The 16,004-nt window shown below is 40.8% G+C and overlaps 2 pseudogenes; one reads left to right on the top strand and one right to left on the bottom strand.

Annotated features, from left to right (window-relative positions):
• Nucleotides 1–1,161: 1,161 nt before the first annotated feature.
• On the bottom strand, nucleotides 1,162–4,933 carry LOC127754585 (B3 domain-containing protein Os11g0197600-like; annotated as a pseudogene).
• A 681-nt stretch (nucleotides 4,934–5,614) lies between these two features.
• LOC127753894 (protein DETOXIFICATION 21-like) lies at nucleotides 5,615–10,955 on the top strand (annotated as a pseudogene).
• The last annotated feature ends 5,049 nt before the right edge of the window (nucleotides 10,956–16,004 follow it).

The raw sequence follows: 16,004 nt of genomic DNA, 5'->3' as shown, positions 1-16,004 counted from the left end.
GTGATTTATATAGTTGTAGGATTTTTCAATGGGTACAGTCACATTCAAAATAAACATACACAAAAATCAAACATCAGATGGGATATTCAAATCAGACCTCATCCAAAACTCTCAAACTATAGATGCAGTACCGTTATGCAAGTTAAGATCAATCCTGTCATCCACATTTTTTTAGATAATGCCTCATGCATGTAGAAAAAAAAAGTTCAATACGGGATGCACGTAGAAAAAAAAGTTCAATACGGGATGAGGATGAACACATGAAAGTACCATTACCATGAAAAATCCAACATAGATATATATGTGGTTCCATCGTTATTTACACTGCAAAAAGGATTATTAGGTTTTAAATTCTTTTGTCCTTTGAAGAGCATGGTTCTTTTCTACTTCAGTTACATGCCTTTGTGGTATTACTCATAGATTTCTTAGAACCTTAGAAATGTCTGAAAAGTGTAACCACATTAAATTATCGACAAAAGTGATTTATTAACCCTACGTTTAGGGGATAACTTAAAATTTACCACGTGGAGTCACCTTAGTAGACATAAAGCACATCAGTACTGGTGTCTTTGTCAACTTGCTAAAAGAAATATCTTCATCTGACATGTAGCTTGAGGAATCTATAATGTGCAAAAGTAAGCTTGATGGAGGATCATGTGAATCCTTAGGACTCTTAACATGTATGAACTACGTACAAAAATGAATTTCGTAATTAGTTATAAGGGAAATAAATAAACCAACTTAACCTCAAGCCAAGAGACTAGATATAGGTCTCTTTGCAATTACTCCATTCGGTTTTTAATGTTTGACGCTACTGACTTTTGGACATATGATTGACCATTCGTTTTATTCAAAACAATTTGTATACATGCAAAAATGTAAGTCATGCTTGAAGTACTTATAATGATAAAAGAAAATCACATAAAATAAATGATAACTATGCATTGTTTTTTAATAACATGAATGGTCAAACATATATCCAAAAGTCCACATCAAACATTAAAAACTAAAGGAAGTACTTTTCTTGCTTTGACATTGCATATGGCCTCCTAACTTATGGTGATGCATGGAACAAATGAAGAATGCAATTAAACATGCTATATGAATGAAACAAATGTGAGAAGCTATGCCAAAATAAATACATTAGTGTAAATAACATTTTTAGAAATAGAGGAATATTATATCTTTGGTATTGCTATGGCTTGTTGACGTTGCCTTAGACTTACCAACAGAAGCTCTTGCACATTTTCTCTTAGCACTTTTCAAAACATTAGCCTCAAACAACTTCTTCATGGACCCTATATTCCACAAGGCACAAGACAATCCACATTTCTAGTTCTCTTTCCTACGGTTCCATTATTCTCCTTAATGGCGGGAGCCATTTTTTCTGATGTGATAGTTGCATTCCTTTTCATCACTTTTAGTTCTAATGATCATCTTTTTTGAAGGGTGAGTACAGTGGGTTGACATCTTGTCAATGCCTAACGGCTCGAACTTTGTCACCAAGAATTGTGAGCGTTTATCATAAGTGAAGACTAAAAATTGACCACACTGAATGGAGTTATCTCTAACAAATTATTTCCACCAATGCAAAAAAAAAAAAATAATCCCTCAAAATTACAAAGTGTCAGCTCCACAATCCATGTATTACTAATTTGATCAGCCAGGGAAACCATTCTAGGACTCTAAAGTAACTGGTTGAATGATGATGGAATTTTCTACATTGTGCCAAAGTATAAAACTTATCTAAAACCAATAAAGTAGTCCTGGCATCATAGCCTCGATGATGCAAAATATAGATCTTATATGATACATGACTAAAAACACTAGATGTGTAGAAACCAACAAAGGTGAAAAACCTTCCTCTGATTAATGAAATTCATCCTTTTCATGATTAATAAAACTAACAGTCAAACCCTTCGAAGGTGGGCCATGTTGTTTAAGAAATGCTATTAGAACATACCTTCACTAAACAAGGTGAAATCAAGATGTTTTTGTTGATCATGAAATTCAGACGATGCGGTACAAATCATGAGCTACATATCAAAACGAATTCTTCAATCCTCAATTCCTTACTCTTGAGAACAATCGTAGTGTATAAGGCTACGCGAGGCACTCACACTCAAGAATATATATAACCCACAACATAATCTCACACATCTATTTTTGAAATGTATATCCCACTTTTTTATGTAATTAAATACACCACATTTTTTAGGTTGGGTAGAAATTATTCTGTATCAAGAGATAGTGGATCAAGTTGGTATATTTATTACAAAAAAAAGAGAATTGGTTTCATTAGAATCGTTCAACAGTCCATAACAAGATTTCAGTATGGAATCAAACATCCACGTTGGGGCTTAAACACATCACCAAAATAAATCCTACTAAGTTGTGAATTGAGCACAATCAACAATTATGGAATTCACACAAACAAACTAATGGATATGTCTACGCTACAAGGAAATAGTCACTTTAGTGCTTAAACACATATCAAAAATTAAATTCTACTGAATAGTGAACCAAACACAATTGACATATCTGAGATTCACAAAAAGGAACAAATTATAAATATAGCTACCCTTAAACCAAAACAAGCACTTTAAGCACATAATAAAAATGTATACTCCTACATCATTAATCAAACAAACATAATTAGCATATGCAAGATTTTTTTTAAAAAAAACAAATGCATATAACTACCTTGCAATTAAACAGGCACATTATAGCTCAGACACATGATATACACCTAAATCATAAATTGATACTAGCACATTTAATCAACATCTATATTGGAAGTAATATATACACAAGTGTATATAACCATAGTACCTCCTGGTTTACTTTTTTACATAAAGTGATGATGAAAAGTGTAAGTTGGGTGTAATGTGAATGTGGGTCCATTTAGCGGGTAGAGTGCACTATTGTTGATTTTGTGTCTCGGGTGTTACATGTGATATTAGAACTTCAACCCGTGTTACACAAGTGTGCGTGCGTGTTGGCCCGTGGTGGGGGACACGACGCACAGGCACAACGCCGTAGCACCGAGGGGATACCCTGGGCATTTGGCTGTTGAGTAGCGGTGAGCTGCTAGGCAGCTAGGGCATCAACCCATGAAGGAGTGAGAGTGTAAAATCCAGCCCATTTAGTCTGTTTCGTTCCGCGACTCTTCTTGTTCCGGTTTAGACCCAAGTGTTCGTTTGGTGGGAAGAGCTCCACATGGAGAGTCTAGATAGATTTGGGTCAACTTATATACCGAGTTCATTTCAAGCATATATAGTACCTCCAGGTTAATGCTTTTAGAAATGAGAACGAAGGTATAAATAGAGTGCTATGTGAATGTGGGCCTACTCAGAGTATAGAGTGGACTAATACAAATTTGGAGGTCATAGTTGCGCCCGCGGTTGCCCAACGTCGAAGTTGTCTTTTGTTTAAGGGTCTACTTATAAAATAAGTTTTTAAAAAGAGTTAAAATGTAAAAAATCGAGTGAGATCATCTCCCATCCCGATAGACATATTAACAATTAAACGTTCTTAGTTAATGGCACATTGATTAATTAATTAATTGATGATTTAATAGGATTTTCTTAAAAAAATCTAAGCATTAATTTAATAGGATTTGACGAGGAATGGAAGGCGTGATAGATTTCTTTTTTTTGCGGGGGGAAGGCGTGATAGATGACGAGCCAATTCGGTAGGACGATTGGTTGCTTGACGAAAGAAGATGGCATGCCGCACTCCATAGAGATTAGAGTAAATTCCCTGTATACCCTTGAAAACTCACTCAATCCCTTTCACATCCTTGAAATTTATCTGATCCCTTCTATACCCCTGAAATTTTAATTTGATTTCTTCCATGCCCTTCCCATTATGTTTGGCCAAAGATAACCAAATCGTCTGCATACATTGAGTGAGTAATGCAAGTTTGATTGCAAATGTCTTTTATGCCCTTGAGGATTTAGGTTTGAATATAAGCTTTGTTCGAGTGCACAATATGTGCATTTTACGAAACTAATGAAACAAAAATAATTAGTGCAAGAAATTTTGACATAAAATTTGAAAATAAAACAAATTTAATAAATTAAATTTTTTATTTGAAATTTCAATAGGACAATGGATTTTTTTTTCATCGGGAGCATTCATAAAAATCTATCGTGAGAATTTGTAGTCCTATCTTTATATGGATGCTCCTATTTTTTATGACTTTTTAAAAAATAAAATAAATACATATTTTTTGTTTCATTATCTAAAAATATTTTTTGTCATAAATAATATATCGCACAACAAACTCATAACTATAATAGTCTCATACGACAAACTTTTACATTTTCAATAATATAATTCATAAATTTCTATGTTCATCAAAAGGGCAAAATTGTCATTTTATAGAAATTATACGGTCAAGGATCGAAATCAAATTTTGGGTGCATACAAGAAAGTAAGCAAAAATTTAGAGGCATAAAAGGGATTAGCTAAAATTGCAGGGGTATACAAGGGATTTTCTATAGAGATTATTGTGAGACCTATACATTAGAGCTCCATGCATGCATATATATTCAAAATTTAATTAAATCACCAAGTCCTACAACAAAAAGAATGCAGATTTGATAACCAAAATACGTACAAAGGGCGGTGTGACACGCACGCACGCAGCACTGCGCATGTAAAAGGGAAAAAGAAAAAAAATCAATTCTTATTTAATCCCCCGGCCGGCCTTCCCCTTATTTTGTTCTTTTCTTTTCTTTTCTAGTGTTACTTTCAAACCCAATTCTTGTGTGGGTATTACCTGAACTGCAGGGCATGAACAACCTAACTGATCCTGATCAGAACAAGAGGACGCCATGCATGCATGTAATGATGTAACGCCGCACCGTCCTTGCAGCGAGATCTCCTTTTTCTCAACATGAATTCCCAGTTGCATATTGGCTGGCATCGTTCCCAGGCCGGAGGGGGGGCCCATCACTTACCACCCCCCCTGCCCTCAACAGGCCCAGCCGCAGGCCAGACGCCCAGGCCGAGCCACGTGACCGGGTCGCTTCGCTTCGTCGCCGTCTTGCCCATGCCCTAGTCCGCGAGACGCCGCCGCGAGTGCCTCTAGGCGCCGACTCACCGTACGTCGGCCCGTCGCCCATCAGCCAAGCCGCCAAGGCGGCATCGTTGCGACGCTGCCTGGTGGCTGCTCCCTGCCCTGCCCGGCCGTCTCATCCTGTGAGGCTGTGATCGTCATCGGCCATCACCCATTCGCTCCTCTTTTCTTCATGCTGAAGGTATATCATGATCACAAACCTATAAGTCAATCAACGACTCGCTCTATTCTGCTATGCCTCTATCAATTTACTTTGCAATTTCACTATTTCGGGTGTTAAGAAATTCATACTAATTTGTTTCTACGGTGTTTCTTTTAGTTATCAATTATACTATCAATATTATTTATTGAGAATAAATTGCTCTATTACAACTTGCAAACTGCTTGATTTATTATTTACCATGTTAAAAATATTTATTTGTGTTATTCTATGATATTTGTGCTGATATATGTGCTTTATAGAGTATATATATTAGAATGTTAAGTTCGCCTATGACCTTTCAAATGTTAGGACCGGCCCTGGATCGTGGGACTTACGAGGAAGTCTACTTTTGGTTTTGGTGACCACGACGAGTTGAGGAGCGCCAAGCGGGGATGCCGGTCAGCCACACGTACGTCCGGCAACTATAGCTGCCGTGAACAGACCGGCCGGTGACATGATGTATATATGTGTAGCCGCTGCCGCTGCCTATGCCGCATGCAAGCCCCGCCCTGACGTACGTAGCACAATCCTATCTCTGTTCTGTACGTGTATATATGCTACTGATCATTTTCATCAAATTGCAGGCTGCAGCAGTACTAGACGTGCTTTGCCCTCCTTGCCACACGCATTGAGCCATTTACACTACACACACAGCCCCAGATTCCATTTCACACTCGCGTATATATTCTTCTTTCCTTTTGTCTGGAATGCTGATTCCTGAATCGATGATTAACGTGTCACTGTTACTACTACTTTCCCACCCTGCCCTCACTACCTACCCACCCAACTCCTCACTCAACTCTCTGTTCCAGCCATCAAGCTCAGCTACTTGATCGATCTCCTTTAAAACGGTAGCTGAGAGCCTTCCTAACCTGCTTCCCTTCATCAATTCTGATAGCTCCTCTGCCACTCAAGTACAATTATTCCCATTAATTCGCTCCATTGCTGCACAATTAAAGTTAGCAGCAGCTAGCTAAAGCCAAGCTGCTAGGAGAAATGGAGAGGCCGGGTGATGAACATGATGACTGCAGGACGGTTCCTCTGCTGGAGCCTAAGCATGCTCATGGCGAAGGCAGCAACGACAAGCAAGAAGAGATGAAGAGGAGGTTGGGTCGTTGGGGCGGCGGGTGTTGGTGGAGAGCAAGAAGCTGTGGGTGGTGGCGGGTCCTTCCATCTGCGCGCGCTTCTCCACCTTCGGCGTCACCGTCATCAGCCAAGCCTTCATCGGCCACATCGGCGCCACCGAGCTCGCCGGATACGCTCTCGTCTCCACCGTCCTCATGCGCTTCAGCGGCGGCATCCTTGTAACTATCCTCTCTACCCACTACACTTAATACTATTTAATTACATTTTGTGTTTAAACTAATCTAAACTTTATTTTCCAAATTTTCCATCAAATAACTCTCAAACTCTGCCCAATTTGATTTTTACTGCATTTTTTTTCACGTTGAGATTTATATTTTAAAGTGTACATAAGTGCGAGTCTATGAGAAATGGATAGTGTGGACATATAGTCATGTTAGAAAAAAAAATCTAACGGTCAAAGTAATGGAAAGTGTATTAATGGGGAAAAAAATATCAGACATGTCAGAGAGATGAGGCAACATTTAAGGTCACGGAAGGGATCCAAAATATTCAGAGGCACATAAAAAAATTTTCTTTTTTAAAAAAGACACAATTCGTACTGTAAAAACTAAATTATGTGAGACCTGTGTATTTTTTGTTTAGAAAGGGGCCATCCGACTAATTCAAAGCATCACTTTCTTAGTTCAGCCACCCCCCTCTTAATCAGGGCATTGTTTTTATGCATTAATTATATACTTGTGTGCTCTTCATGACTTCAAGTACAAATAAGCTCGTAAGATATCTGTGTTAGCTAGCTCTGGAACAATAGCAGACTGCCAAGTTTTTATATATCTAGATATTTTTTAAGGAAGCACAGCAGGGAGGGAGGCCCTACAGTAATATATTTTTATTGATCTTTATCTCCTCATTTAGTCCAAATATTAAAAGGAGGAGCTCAGTCTTAAACAGATGTCTCCCGGAAGAAAAGGTGGGAGGTTTCTGCTCAAGATGAAGTTATTTCTTATCTTCCAAATACACTAGACAGAAGTTAAGAATTTATCGATGAAGCTGTAACCCACATATTGGTTTTTAGCCTTAACCATCATAATTTAAGTTCCCATCACGATATTCCAACTAAATCCAATTGAAGCTCAACATGAAGATGAAAATGGACGTGTGAAACAAATGTTGCATTGTTTCAATGACCCCTTGATTGCATAACACACATACTAGGTCATACTTTGGTGGAGCAATTTTTTATGATCTCGCATATATCGTGTGTTCAATCTATTCATAAGAAGTAGCAATCCAAAAACTTTAACTTTTGAAGTGCACTTACTCTTGCATAACCAAATAAAATGTGGAGGCTACACGGATGTAATTAAAGATCAGAGAGTAGAATTTCTGAGAGGCATAGTTCATGTTTCCCCATATATACTTCCACTTATCAGCAGTGTGATCCAATTCCAAGTTTAGGAGTTTGTTTGACTATCGAGAAAGCTCATCATATGTTTTCCGAGATGATGGCAGATTAAAATTATCATCCATATCAGTAGATACAAACACTTTGACAGAGGCCTCCTTATTAGAAGCAAAGGAATATAGCCTTAGATATACATTGCATGGAGGTGGCTAGTGAGACCACATATCTTCCTAGAAGGAGCAGGAGTTCCCATATGTAAGATACATCTAGGAATTCCTCTAAAGTGGATGCTTGTTTTACAAACATCCTTCCACCAGGACTCTTTTGGGATAGTTAAATTAGGCACTAGGTAGACATAATACTTGTTCTAAATCAGTTTTACCTAAGGCAAGTCCTTATTGTTATAAATTTTTTCAAGTGTTTCATGAGTGGTGCCTAATTTTGGATTGTCAAGTTAATGGCCTCCTCTTCTCCTTTAACTTAGTCTGCACCTTATGCCAAGCAGCCAGGAATTGTTTTTGGAGTTGATCATATCTGACTATCTCCATAAGCAGTGCTTTCTCTCCCTATCTTTGCTCTCAATCACAGACTTTGGTATCAAAAGATACCTTACTACAAGTAATGACGACCTCTTTATATTTTAGACTTTTACTAACAATTAATTTCTAGATGTAATCTTATCTTCTATATATGCATAAAAACACATTATAAATTGCTCACCTTAAATGCACATTGTTGTAAACTGCAGCTAGGCATGGCAAGTGCATTGGAAACATTGTGTGGGCAATCATATGGCGCCAAGCAATACCACATGTTGGGCATCTATCTACAACGTTCATGGATAGTTCTCTTGTGTTGTGCAGTCCTCCTCCTCCCGATATACCTCTTCACCACTCCACTCCTAATTTTTCTTGGCCAGGATCCTAAGATCGCTGCTATGGCTGGCACTATTTCATTGTGGTACATCCCTGTTATGATATCCAATGTTGGGAACTTCATGCTCCAAATGTACCTACAAGCACAGAGCAAGAACATGATTGTCACTTATCTTGCCATGCTCAATCTTGGGCTTCACCTTTTCCTATCATGGCTTTTAACAGTCCAGTTACACCTTGGCCTTGCTGGGGTCATGGGCTCCATGGTCATTGCCTACTGGATTCCAGTATTTGGTCAGCTTGCTTTTGTCTTCTTTGGTGGTTGCCCTCTAACATGGACATGATTCTCATCTACTGCTTTTACTGAACTCGGTGCTATTGTCAAGCTTTCACTGTTTTCTGGAGTGATGCTTTGGTAAGTAACAATTGTGTTTATGCATACATATGAAATTTCAGATATGCAATATGTTAGATGCTAAATGTTGACCAACATATTGTTTAGAGCTAATTAATTGCTCATGTGGTTTATTCTTTTTTCTTTCTCATTTGCCTTTCAGTGTGGAATTGTGGTACAACACAATTTTGGTTCTCCTCACTGGTTATATGAAGAATGCAGAGATTGCTCTTGATGCTCTTTCAATATGGTAATATATTCTACTTTCAATTGTTGCATAATGGTTTTGACAATAAAAGATGGGGCATTTGAAAATTTGCCACCGGTTTTTTCAATATTGCAAGGATGCCACTCGAATGACAGTTCTAATGGCATTTTTGCAATTTTCTAGTGGCAGTTTTGCAATAACGATTCAAAGTAGTGGTAAATTTGCAATTGCCCCATAAAAGATAGATCATGTTTGTGGGTACATCGCTGTATTGTTCTTTGTTGTTCCTTTAGCAGTTGAAAAACTTACTTATTGAGCGTTATTGTTTTTCCATGTGTAGCCTTAATATCAATGGTTGGGAGATGATGATTTCTATAGGGTTTTTGTCTGCAACAGGGTAACTTAGTGATCTTACTTGTTACATGCTAAGTGGTTCATTTGATCAATCATTCATGTCACATAAATTTCATTTGACATACCTATACATGTACATTTTTAGAGTGCGGGTGGCAAATGAACTTGGAGCTGGAAGTGCAAGAAGGGCTAAGTTTGCCATTTTCAATGTGGTCACCACTTCTTTCTCGATAGGATTTATGTTGTTTGTGCTCTTCCTTATCTTTTGTGGAAGGCTTGCATACATATTTACTGAAAGTACGGTAGTAGCAGATGCAGTTGCAGAGATTTCTCCCTTGCTAGCCTTCTCCATTTTGTTGAATAGTATTCAACCAGTGCTCTCAGGTATGGTATTCCATTTAAAATAATAGTGTATATATCAATATAATTTGAAATTGCACATTGGAATTATAATATTTTATAATCATCTATAGGTGTCGCTGTTGGATCGGGTTGGCAAAGTGTAGTTGCCTATGTTAATGTTACATCATATTACTTGTTCGGTATCCCTATTGGTGTAATACTAGGCTATGTGCTAGGATTTCAAGTAAAGGTGAGGAACCGATTGATAAAATTTGGGACTTAAATTTTGTTTCTCAATTCCATTTGTTGTTTCTATAGGGCATTTGGATTGGTATGCTTCTTGGTACACTAGTCCAGACTATTGTGCTTCTATTTATCACTCTTAGAACTGATTGAGAAAAACAGGTATGTCAATTGCTCACAATTTTCCTTATCTTTTTTTTTATTAAATCTCTTAACCCACATAGCATGTGGGTCTCTCTAGATTTTTTTTCTCATTTAATGATGTGTTTCATGTTCCTTTTTCTAGGTAGAGATTGCTCGACGGAGATTAAACCGCTGGTCTATGGATGAGAATGGGAGACAACAGAATCCGGGTGAAAATCCATGATCTAAAACTTCTGCACACTTGTAATGAATTATGGTGATCTATGAATCAGCTTGTTCTAATGGGATTGCCCTCAGAGTTTAAGATCCTTCAAGGTGACATCATCCTTCAATGAACCTATAAATGGCTTGGAATGATGTTTTTCCCCAAGTGTCACACCATGGAAAAACCTGTGATGTTATTGAAGGAACCTTATATATATATGGTCATAAATTATCCATTTTTACCGGGTCATCGAAACTATTGTAGCAAATGCTTGACCATTATGAGTTTTACATATTTTTTTTGCATTTGTTGGAAGAGCATGCATATGCTAGCATGTGAATTGATTGTACCTTGGGCTTTGTATCTACATTTGACTAAATTTATTGACTAAACTAGTATCAAATAAGGGAAAATTGTCCACACTAAAAAGTGGTGGAACACCTCTTTATTTTTTTTACCAGATGATAGTTTTTGCCAGATTACGTTTTCGGACAAAAGGTTTCCTGGAGACAGTAATGATTGCTTGCTGGCATCTTTGAAAGAAGTGTAATTCTCATATCTTTCAACATAGATCACCAAATATAGACAGATGGTTAGCAAGCTTTAAAAATAAAATCCTCTTGCATACTTGCATTCTGAATAATACTACCAAAGAGATAGTTTTAGAGACTTTGGTGGTGTTTGAATCTCCTGAAGATGAAGATTAAGTGTTTTACACAAAGATGAAGATGAAGATTAAGTGTTTTACGCAAAATGAGGTGGTAATAACGTGTGAGTAATTAAGTTTTAATTACTACTCCGTCCGTTTCAAAATGTTTGACACCGTTGACTTTTTAGTACGTGTTTGTCCATTCGTCTTATTCAAAAAATTTAAGTAATTATTTATTCTTTTCATATCATTTGATTCATTGTTAAATATACTTTCATGTACATATATAGTTTTACATATTTCACAAATTTTTTTAATAAGACGAACGGTCAAACATGTACTAAAAAATCAACGGTGTCAAAAATTTTAGAACGGAGGGAACGAAGGGAGTACAAACTTGAAAAATGGATTAATATGATATTTTAGAAAAACTTTCATATAGAAAGTTTTCGCACGAAACATACCGTTTAGCAGTTTGAAAAGCATGTCATCAAAATCCAAAACTTTATCCACTCCTTGCAGTGGAAATGAACAGGACCTTTATAAAATTTTGAGCTTTACTCTTTCCGATATGCAATTTGTATCCCTAAAACATCCTTTTTATTTCTTGCCACTTTAAGCTAGGTAGCTAAACGGAAGACATATTATATATGCACAAACACCACACTCATACATATGTGAATGCGTCCTTTAATATGTGCCAAAAGAGATGGAAACCACTTAACCACATCAAATTGCTGACTCATTAAATTTCTATTTAAAGTGCACCTATGTGTGCTTAATATTTATGTACACCAGGATTTAAATACTGGTGCTCAATCTTTCTCTTATATATAAATATAACCTTTGAATCACCAAATTTGTCAGGGTTACGGGTTAGGCATACCCTTTACCCTTCGATATACGTTACATATCGGTATGGTATACCCACGCGCATACAGATACTTCCTGTATATTCTATGGAAATCCTTCACGGAATCTACGGACGGGAAGAATCCTACTCGGACAAGATTGGGTCGTTGACGTATCGAATAGGGTCTGATATCTCCGAGTTCTATTTAGAGACCTCCAGATCTATGATATAAAAGGGACCCCTCGGGGAGGGCTTAAGGCATCGAATCTCAGAGCCAACACAACCCACACAGCCTACAAAGCCGGAGCCTACAAGGAGCCAAGCCATCGAGATCTAGTCGAATCAACTCGACTACGACTCCGCCGGATTCGACAAGTTCCATTGTTCCCTTTGTAACCCGTGTTTTCCACCATATAATCCCACATCAACTAGATTAGGGCTATTACCTATCAAGGGGCCTGAATCAGTATAATTCTTATCTTTTGTTTGCTTGATGTCGTACTACGTAGATCCTTGTACCAATGTACCCCAATAACCTCTATATCCGGTCTACGGGTACCACCCGTCAACAGTGGCGCGCCAGGTAGGGGAACTTGGTACTCAAGGTTCTACTACTATGTAATCCAGCTTCGTCGACAATGGCGTCAACACCAACCTCAGCCAAGTACACCCTGCTTCAACGATGCTGGTGTGGACTCAAGTCAGCGAAATCGTCTTCCCGGTTTACACCACAACACCGATCTCAACCGGTCCCCCAATGACCGGAAACGAGAACGCAGTGGCTACAAACCAAGATGACTTCATGTCGAAAAATCCTCCCGTTGAGACGGAGAACGGAGCATCGACGACATCCGAGCTCGAGAAGGATTCTGATGCGGCCAAACCTTGTTCTTCCGACGTGAACCGCGAGCCGACAAAGATGACTTCCGAAGCCACAAGGTCCTGGTGTCCTATCCACAAAACCAGGAAACACACTTTGCAAGCCTGCTAGGTTTTCCTCAACGTCCGCGCTGAAATTCGCGCCTGCAAAGAGCGTGGAATTCAGCGTGTTTCTCCAACTCGTGATGTCTATTGTCCTATTCACAAGACAAAGAATCACGACCTCTCAAGCTGCAAGGTCTTTCTTGGCACCATGAAAGCTCCGTCTCCTAAGTCATACGTCCCCATCAGGGATAACGACAAGGAACAAGGAGCGACTTCAACTTCAGATCGATTTGTTGGGGTAATCGATATCGATCCTCACGAACCATCAGTCTTACACCTTCTCGAAGACTATGGGTCATCGACAACGAGTGCGCCGCGGGAGGTATTGGCTATCGATAACGTTGGCACGTCAGCGCACGCCAACGCAGAAGCGGGAGGACAATTGACTACTCCAGCCCAGCACATTAGGGCCGTTCAAGCTATACTGAGGGAAACTCCCTACGATCCCATCCTGAACGATGACCTCGAGCGTTGGACAGAACGACTACGGGAATCAGTGACCAACCTCAGCAACGCGTTCGAAGAAGCCGCTACCGCAGCGCACCCGGAGCAGCCACCAACTGGCGATGTCAATGGTGAAGACCCGGAACGGAGGGAATCACCTCAACGAGCTACCCCTCCACCTCGCGGCACTGGCAATCTCCGAGATCATATCAACGGCCACCGAGAGGCACGACGCACACGAGACAACGTGAATCGTTCTCGGCGTCATGTCTCTTCACGGCACCATGATAACGGAAATCAAGGAGAGCGCTCAAACGAGGACCGAGACCAGGACAACCACCACGATCACAACGATCACGAATGACGGGTGCCAGACAATACAGGCCGAGGCTGTCGCCATAACGACGACGATAACGGAGATCGGCGCCGAGACAACAGTGGGAGACGACGACAGGATTCCCGAGATCCAGGTCGACATCCTCGTAATCGTACGCCGGAACCAAGCGACCCGTCGTCATCGTCATCATCCTCGTCCTCCTCATCGTCAAACAGACATCCACGAAGGACACACAACCGCCGACTACCCACCGCCCCCAACGCTAGGTGCAGGGCTTTCGGTCGTTCCCTGCGTGATGTCCAATGGCCTGAGAGATTCCGACCTGGAGCAATAGAAAAGTATGATGGGAGCACCGACCCTGAGGAGTTCCTTCAAGTCTACTCCACAGTACTCTACGCTGCCGGAGCAGACGACAACGCGTTGGCGAATTATTTACCAATTGCGTTGAAAGGTTCTGCACGTTCATGGCTGATGCATCTTCCTCCCTACTCAATCTCTTCATGGGCAGACCTGTGGCAACAGTTCGTCGCCAATTTCCAAGGAACATACAAGCGCCACGCGATCGAAGACGACCTACACGCGTTGACACAGAACTCGGGTGAATCATTGAGGGAATATGTTCGGCGCTTCAACGAGTGCAGAAATACAATCCCCGAAATCACCGACGCTTCTGTAATTCGCGCCTTCAAATCCGGTGTCAGAGATCGCTACACTACACAGGAGTTGGCGACAAGACACATCACAACCACTCGGAGATTGTTCGAGATTGTTGAGCGATGCGCCCACGCAGATGATGCGCTAAGACGCAAGAACGATAAGCCGAAGACCGGGGGAGAGAAGAAACCAGCCACGGATGCATCTGAGTCCAGCAAGAAGAAAAATCGCAAAAATGGGAAAAGGAAAGCTCAAGCGGAAGTTCTCGCAGCAGAATACGTGAACACTCCCAAGCGCCCAGACCCACAAAGTAGCGACACAAAGAAAGCATGGTGCCCCATACACAAGACGGACAGACATTCTCTGGAAGATTGCCTTGTTTTCAAAAAATCGCTCGAGAAGCACATCGCATTTGAAAAAGGCAAGCGAATACGTGTGGTCGAGAAGAACGAGGAGGCGGTTCCTCACGAATCGGATCCAGCGTATCCAGACTCCGACCTCCACGTTTCACAGATTTTCGGTGGTTCCACAACGTACTCCTCAAAGCGAGAATACAAAAAAGTGGAACGTGACGTCTGTTCGACATGGCAGGGGGCTGCACCCAAGATGAAGTGGTCTGAGCAGAAAATAGAGTTCTCGGAAGAAGACCACCCCAAGACCGCCGTCATCCCAGGACGATATCCGATCGTGGTCGAACCCACTATTCGGAACATCAAGGTAGTGCGAGTCCTCATCGACGGTGGCAGCTCAATCAATCTTCTTTTCGCCAGCACTTTGGACGCGATGGGAAAATTCCGCAAAGCGAGTTGACACCAACCGATCAACCCTTCCATGGAATTACTCCCCAATCATCGTCCAAACCATTGGGCAAGATTACATTGCCCGTGACTTTCGGCCAAGCCAACAACTTCCGAACAGAGCAGATCACCTTTGATGTCGCTGAATTCGATATAGCTTACAACGCCATCATCGGGAGAACTGCACTTGCGAAGTTCATGGCCGCATCTCACTACGCGTATCAAGTGCTCAAGATGTCGAGACTAAAGGGAACAATCACTATTCAAGGGAACGCAAAGCTGGCGGTGCAGTGCGACAAGCGGAGCCTCGACATGGTCGAGCTAACGCCCAGCCCACCCGCCACGACTGAGCCACCCAAGAAAGTGAGCAAGACAAACAAGACGCCGAAACCGGACGGCACCATCAAGATCGTTCCACTCTCCGGTGCCAACCCCGACAAGACCGTCAAGATCGGGGCGACACTAAACGAAAAATAGGAACTCGCGCTCATCACCTTCCTCCACGATAATTCTGACGTGTTTGCTTGGCAGCCGTCCGACATGCTGGGGGTCCCCAGGGAGGTGATTGAGCACAAACTCATTGTTCGACCCGATGCCAAGCCAGTAAAGCAAAGACTGCGGAGATTTGCACCAGACCGAAAACAAGCCATACGAGAAGAGCTCGACAAACTTCTCAAAGCCGGCTTCATCAGAGAAGTACTCCATCCAGAGTGGCTAGCCAATCCAGTCATGGTGCGGAAAGCCA

The sequence above is a fragment of the Oryza glaberrima genome, chromosome 11 (assembly GCF_000147395.1).
Source record: "Oryza glaberrima chromosome 11, OglaRS2, whole genome shotgun sequence".
Classification (NCBI taxonomy): domain Eukaryota; kingdom Viridiplantae; phylum Streptophyta; class Magnoliopsida; order Poales; family Poaceae; genus Oryza; species Oryza glaberrima.
Note: the sequence above shows the minus strand (reverse complement) of the source record. Positions and strands in the feature narration are given on the sequence as shown.